The sequence below is a fragment of the Alligator mississippiensis genome, chromosome 1, assembly GCF_030867095.1.
Source record: "Alligator mississippiensis isolate rAllMis1 chromosome 1, rAllMis1, whole genome shotgun sequence".
Classification (NCBI taxonomy): domain Eukaryota; kingdom Metazoa; phylum Chordata; order Crocodylia; family Alligatoridae; genus Alligator; species Alligator mississippiensis.
Genome location: NC_081824.1, coordinates 484485047 through 484492272, shown reverse-complemented (window position 1 = coordinate 484492272; position 7226 = coordinate 484485047). Strand labels below are relative to the sequence as shown.

The following is a 7226-nucleotide window of genomic DNA, read 5'->3' as shown; positions in this document are numbered from 1 at the left end:
AGGCGCTTGAACCACCTCCGGCGGCAGGCTGTTCCAGACCTTGGGGGCTCGGACAGTAAAGAAATTCTTCCTTATGTCCAGCCTGAAATGATCTTGTAGTAGTTTGTGACCATTCGACCTCATCATCCCTTGGGGCGCTCTGGTGAACAAACATTCCCCCAGATACTGGTGGTCACCCCCGATAAACTTGTAGGTGGCCATCAGATCACCCCTGAGCCTGCGCTTTTCCAGGCTAAAGAGCCCCAGGGCTCTCAGCCTGTCATCGTAGGGTCTGCTTCCCTGACCTCTGATCATGCGCGTGGCTCTTCTCTGGACTCTTTCAAGCTTCTCCACAGCCTTTTTGAATTGTGGAGCCCAAAACTGGACGCAGTACTCCAGCTGCGGCCTCACTAAGGCCGAGTACAGGGGGAGAATGACGTCCCGGGATTTGCTTGAGAAGCATCTGTGGATGCAAGCCAACGTTTTGGTCGATTTACTAGCCGCAGCATCGCACTGCAGGCTCATGTTCATCTTGTGGTCAATGATGACCCCCAAGTCTCTTTCTTCCATAGTGCTAGCCAACATAGCACTGCCGAGCCTATAAGGATGCTGCGGGTTTTTCTTCCCAAGGTGGAGAACCTTGCATTTATCGGCGTTGAACACTATCAGATTCTCGTCCGCCCACTTGCTGAGCCTGTCCAGGTCAGCCTGGATCGCCCGCCTGTCTTCTGGTGTGGATGCTTTGCCCCAAAGTTTGGTGTCATCGGCGAACTTGGCCAGTCCGCTTCTGACTCCAGTGTCCACATCATTAATGAAGATGTTGAACAGTATGGGTCCAAGGACAGAGCCTTGGGGGACCCCACTGGTCACAGGACACCACGATGAGTGACTTCCATCAATGACTACCCTCTGGGTCTGACCCCGGAGCCAATTTTCCAGCCAGTGGATCGTGGAGGACCCAAGGCGTCAATTGGCCAGCTTCTCTAAGAGATGAGCATGGGAAACCAGATCAAAGGCTTTTTTGAAGTCAAGATATATGGTCTTCATACCTCCAGCTCTGTATAACACCAGCTCTAAACATCTCTAGCTCAATATATTTCTAGATCTCTATATTTCCAGCTGTGTATGTCTCCAGCTTCATCTATGTCAATCTCTATATGTCTACCGCTGTGCGTCTCTCCAGCACTGAATATCTCCAGCTGTGACTATCTCCAGTTTCATATATCTACCTCTCTATATATTGACATCTGTGAATATCTCCAGCTTCATATATCCACCTGTAGATGTATATCCAGCTCTGTATATTTTCAGCTCTGCATATCTCCAGCTTGAAATATTGACATCTCTATATATCTACTTCTCTGAATATGTCCAGCTCTGAATATCTCCTCTTCTAAATCCTTCCAGCTCTCAAGATCTCCAGCTCTCAATATCTTGAGCTCTGCATCTCTCCAGATATCAAGATCTCCAGCTTCATCTATCTGCATCTCTATATGTCTACCCCTGTGAATGTCTCCATGTCTACCTATCTCCAGCTCTCCATATTTCCAGTTCTGAATATCTCCAGCTGTGACTATCTCCAGTTTCATATAGCTGCATTTCCATATATCTCCAGCTCTGAATCTCTGTATCTCTTAATATCTCCAGGTCTAAATATCTGAAGTTCTGTATAAGTGCAGGCTCCTATATCTACATTCCTATATATCTACCTCTCTCAATATCTCGAGCTCTGAATGTCTCCAGCTGTCACTATGTCCAGCTCTGAATATCTCCAGCTACATAAATCTATCTGTGTGTATGTGTGTATGTATATGTATAGTGTGTGTATATGTGTATATATATAGTGTGTGTGTATAGTGTTGTCTCTAGTGGGTTATGGAATAGAGAAAATCCCACACAATTTACTGATTCGTTTTGATGCACTGGCTGGGGAAGTAGTTAGCTGATTGCACGATTTCACAATGATTACACACTTAATTTATACAACACAATTTTATTTTAAAACTCTTTGCTACGTATATAACACTGCTTAGCTTTAAGAAACACCACAAACATTAAAAACACAATAACTACATATATCAGAAACAATGCTCCGAATGCACTTCCTTCCCAAACAATGCTATAAGAATTAGTATTACGAAAACAACTACAATTACAACTAAAAGTTAAATTTGAATCAATACTATTATTTTTCATAATATACTTACAATCCTAGAATTCCGAGAAGCCAAATACCAAAATATGGTTTCATTCCTCAGTAGTACAATTTAATGGGTTGGCCTCAGTAGTACGGTTCAATGGGCTCGCCTCAGCAATACAATTCAATGGGCTGGCCTCAGTAGTGCTAGAACTAAGTCCCCTTCTTTCAGTCCCTTTCGGGCGCTCTGCAGCTTCAGCATGAACTAAGAAATTTGTGTTCACGGAGAGGTTGGTTCAGGTGATCAGGCTGATCCGGCCTACACTTGCGATTCTTCCTTCGTTGTTCTGCAAGTGAAGTTACCTCCAAATTGGGACAGTAAGTTACAGTTTTTATTGAGCGAGCTGCCGTCTTGGGCCACTCCTACTCAAGCCTGTCATTACCCCCAAATTTGGGCTCGTATCTCACTCAACAGATTCTTTTGCTTAGTAATTAGTTTCTTTTGTTAATCATTTTACTTTGGGGAACTTCCATACCACTGCAAGTGCCCTTTTCTTACCAATCTGGTCAAAAGGCTCTAGGGTTTGATCTCTTGGAACTCAGGATATTTACTCTCTTTGTAAAAGACTTCTAAAGATAATTCAAAAGTTAAAACTTTAAGCGAAGTCAGGACTTTTCGCATGTAGTCCAAAAACAATGACTTAGATAAGGAGATACATCTTATCTTCTTCCTGAAACTGGCTAATGGGCAACCATTACAAACATTCAAACTATTTCATTCAATATGACAAGTGTGTGTGTGTGTACATATATATAGAGAGAGAGTGTGTGTGTGTGTGTGTATATAGGGAGAGAATGTGTCTATAGATAGATAGATAGATAGATAGATAGTGTATAGAGACTGTGTGTGTGTGTGTGTATAGTGTGTGTGTGTGTGCGTGTGTATATAGTGTGTGTGTGTGCGTGTGTATTGTGTTTGTATACATATATATATTGTGTATATATATCCAGCTCAGTATATCTTCAGCTGTGTTTATCTACAGCTTCATATATCTACATCTCTATGTATCTACCTCTCTGCATATCTCCATCTTTGAAGAGCTCCAGCTTCATATATCTACCTGTATATCTGTATCCAGGTCAGTATATCTTCAGCTCTGTATATATCTAGCTTCATATATCTACATCTCTATGTATCTACCTCTCTGAATATCTCCAGCTCTGAATATTTCCATCTATCAATATTTCCACCTCTGAATATCTCCAGCTATTAATATCTTCACCTCTGAATATCTCCAACTCTGTATAGCTCCAGCTCTGAATAACTGCAGCGCTCAGTGTCTCCAGCTTTATAAGTCTACCTGTCTATATATTTCCACCTCTTCATATCTCCAGCTTCATAGATCTACATCTCTATATCTGTACCTCGCTGAATATCTCCAGCTTTGAATAACTCCAGCTTCATATGTCAACATCTCTACATATGTCCAGATCTAGGTATCTCCTGCTTCATATGTCTACATCTCTATATATCTCCAGCTCTGATTATCTCCAGGTTCATACCTCTACACATTTATATATCTACCTCTCTGAATATCTCCCGCTCTGCATATCTCAAGGTCTAAATATCTCCAGCTATCAAGATCTCCAGTTCTGAATGGCTCCAGCTTTATGTATCTACCTGTCTATATATCTCCAGCTCTGCACATCTCCAGCTTCATTGATCTACATCTCTCTATATCTACCTTCCTGAATATCTCCAGGTCTAAATATCTGGAGCTCTGAAGATCTCCAGCTCTGAATAGATCCAGCTTCATATATAAAGACCTGTATATATATATATATATATATATATATATATATGCAGCTCAGTATATTTTCAGCTCTGCATATCTCCAGCTTGAAATATCGACATCTCTATATATCTACGTCTCTGAATATGTCCAGCTCTGAATATCTCCTCTTCTAAATCCTTCCAGCTCTCAATATCTCCAGCTCTCAATATCTTGAGCTCTGCATCTCTCCAGATATCAATATCTCCAGCTTCATCTATCCGCATCTCTATATGTCTACCCCTGTGAATATCTCCATGTCTACCTATCTCCAGCTATCCATATATCCAGCTCGGAATATCTCCAGCTGTGACTATCTCCAGTTTCATATAGCTGCATCTCTATATATCTCCAGCTCTGAATCTCTGTGTCTCTTAATATCTCCAGGTCTAAATATCTGAAGTTCTGTATAAGTGCAGGTTCCTATATCTACATTCCTATATATCTACCTCTCTCAATATCTCGAGCTCTGAATATCTCCAGCTGTCAGTATGTCCAGCTCTGAATATCTCCAGCTACATAAATCTATCTGTGTGTCTGTATAATCTGTATAAATATATATATATAGTGTGTGCGTGTGTGTGTATAGTGTGTGTGTGTACATATATATATAGAGAGAGAGTGTTTGTGTGTGTGTATGTATAGAGAGAGAGTGTGTCTTTAGATAGATAGATAGATAGATAGATTGTGTGTGTGTATATAGTGTGTGTGTGTGTGTGTATGTATTGTGTTTGTATATACATATATATTGTATATCTATATCCAGCTCGGTATATCTTCAGCTGTGTTTATCTACAGCTTCATATATCTACATCTCTATGTATCTACCTCTCTGCATATCTCCATCTTTGAAGAGCTCCAGCTTCATATATCTACCTGTATATATGTGTCCAGGTCAGTTTATATCTTCAGCTCTGTATAGCTCTATCTTCATATATCTACATCTGTATGTATCTACCTCTGTGAATATCTCCAGCTCTGAATATCTCCAGGTCTAAATATTTCCATCTATCTATATTTCCAGCTCTGAATATCTCCAGCTATTAATATCTTCACCTCGGAATATCTCCAACTCCTGTACAGAGGAGTCCTGTATCCAGGACTCTGTATAGCTCCAGCTCTGAATAACTGCAGCGCTCAATATCTCCAGCTTTATATGTCTACCTGTCTATATATTTCCACCCCAGCTCTAAATATATGTAACTCTCTATATTTCCAGCTCCATGTATGTGCAGATTGTCTAACACCTCTGCCTGGGGCAGGGATGCACGACCTCCTGGCCACAGGCTCTTTGCTGGCGGTGGACCCAGACAGGCTCATCATCAAGAGGCTGGTGCTTAGCGGTCACCCCTTCAAAATTTTCAGCAAGACGGCAGTCGTGCGGTACATGTTCTTTACCAGAGGTACGGTACTCACAGGTGGGGCAGGGCAGTCCGTGCGTCTGGGAGCCCTGCAGCTTCCACAGGGAAGTCCAGTTCATGATTGCAGACAGCTGGGCCTCTGAAACCCTGTGCTGCAGGGCTAGAGGTCGGGGTGGTCTGTCCTGCTCATGTTGGCATGTCCCAGGCAGTCCCGTAGTCTCCCCCCACTGCCTGCTGGCAGGCTTTTGCACTTCAAACATGCCCATCCCTGCTGCAGCCATGGTCAGTGTGCAGCGGGAAGCCTGGTGTGCACTCTGTACCCATAGCTGCTGTAGGGCGACAGCTCGAGCTAGCCAGATGGGCAGCATATGCCCGCGGCCTGGCCTGTCTCGCATGCATCTTGTCTTCGATCTACAGAGGATGTGCTGTGGTTTAAGCCTGTTGAGCTGAGAACAAAATGGGGCCACAAGGGGACACATCAAGGAGCCACTAGGTAAGGGAAGCTTGGAGGTGGGTTGCTCTGCTTTCCTTCCATGGTGTGGGCTGGACCCGCTCACGCCCAGCAAACCCCTCCCTAACCTGGGAGAGCTGCCCACAGCCCTGCTTGCTCCCTTTGCCTAGGGACCCATGGCCACATGAAGTGCCACTTTGATGCACAGCTGAAGTCCCAGGACACGGTGCTGATGAACCTGTACAAACGCGTCTTTCCCAAGTGGACGTATGACCCGTATGTGCCAGAGCCGGTGGCGTGGGTGAGAAACGAGGAGCCTGCCCCCGTGCCAGAGGTGGACACGGAGTAGCTCTTCGGAACCTGCGTCCAGGATTCCCGAGGAGTCTCCTGGGTGCAGGCGTGTGTTAGCGTAGTGCCTTCCCACGCTGCTGCAGCCTCTGTTGTATCTATTTCAATGGCAAATATACTGTGCAGCCTACAGAGGTCCTAGTGCTTGGCTTATTTTTGGGAGGTGGCTGTTGTGTTCTCAGGTGTGGCAGCTTCTGGACTTTGCAGGCTGTGCTTGCTCTCTCCTTGGGAAGTTTGAAACCCCACAGATTGCACCAGGGCACCTGTGCGTCCTCCTGTTTTCTTGATATGTTAGGAAGGAGCCCCAGCTGGCTCTATCCTGCCGGAGCCCAGGCTCTCATTGTAGGGGAGCTGGCTGGTCTCCAAGCTCTGTGGGCATGGGCTGTGCACGGGCCTGGCTGCCAGAGCTCTCTGGCTCCGTCCCCTGCTTTGGCCTACTTTGGACGGACAGGGCAGAGCAGGGCTGCGGCATTACAGGTTGTGCACGCCCTGCAGGGAAGAGCTCCCCCTGCTTCCTCAAAAGCCAAGCCCTTTTGTGCTGAGTGGCCTCTGGTTTACGAGTAGCTGGAGCTTCCCTGGTACAAACAGCAGCAGCGCAGAGATGCCCTGGCCCTGTGTCCCCTCCCTGGGGCAGGTGGCTCCACAGGCCACTCGTTTCCTGCAGCTTCTTTGCCCAAGCTCCGATGAGCCAGGCCAGGGAGCCCAGGCCCACATTTCCTCCACGCAGCATGATGCAGATGTCCCTCATCTCCGGTGCATCTGCTGGGATCCCGGGGAGAGCACAGCTGCCACCCCTACCCCGGCCGGCCGTGGGCTCAGTCAGCAGCTTCATCCCCTCCCGCACCAGCTGTGGGGTCTCCTGCAGGGCAGACAGACAAATGACTGATTACCCCGACTGCCGGTGCCCACTCCCCACTTTGAGTTAGGGGTTCAGTGTCGGGGTTGGCTCTCGCTCTCCTCTGAGTTTCATATTTATATACCTTGGCTTCACTCCCCTGTCCCGCTGTGCAGCCAGGACCCTGCCGTGTTGAATGAACCCTGGGCAGGAGGCAGTAGAGTCCCTTACGTGAGTGCAGTGTGGTTGGAGGGGTGAAGGCGGTGCAGCTGGTGGCAGGTCT

General features: G+C 46.1%; 1 long non-coding RNA gene across 1 annotated transcript; it reads left to right on the top strand.

Moving 5' to 3' along the window:
• The first annotated feature begins 5093 nt into the window (after window positions 1–5093).
• LOC132249289 (uncharacterized) lies at window positions 5094–6225 on the top strand. Its single transcript, XR_009460695.1, has 3 exons — window positions 5094–5351; window positions 5727–5802; window positions 5931–6225. It is a non-coding gene; the product is annotated as an uncharacterized LOC132249289 (long non-coding RNA).
• The last annotated feature ends 1001 nt before the right edge of the window (window positions 6226–7226 follow it).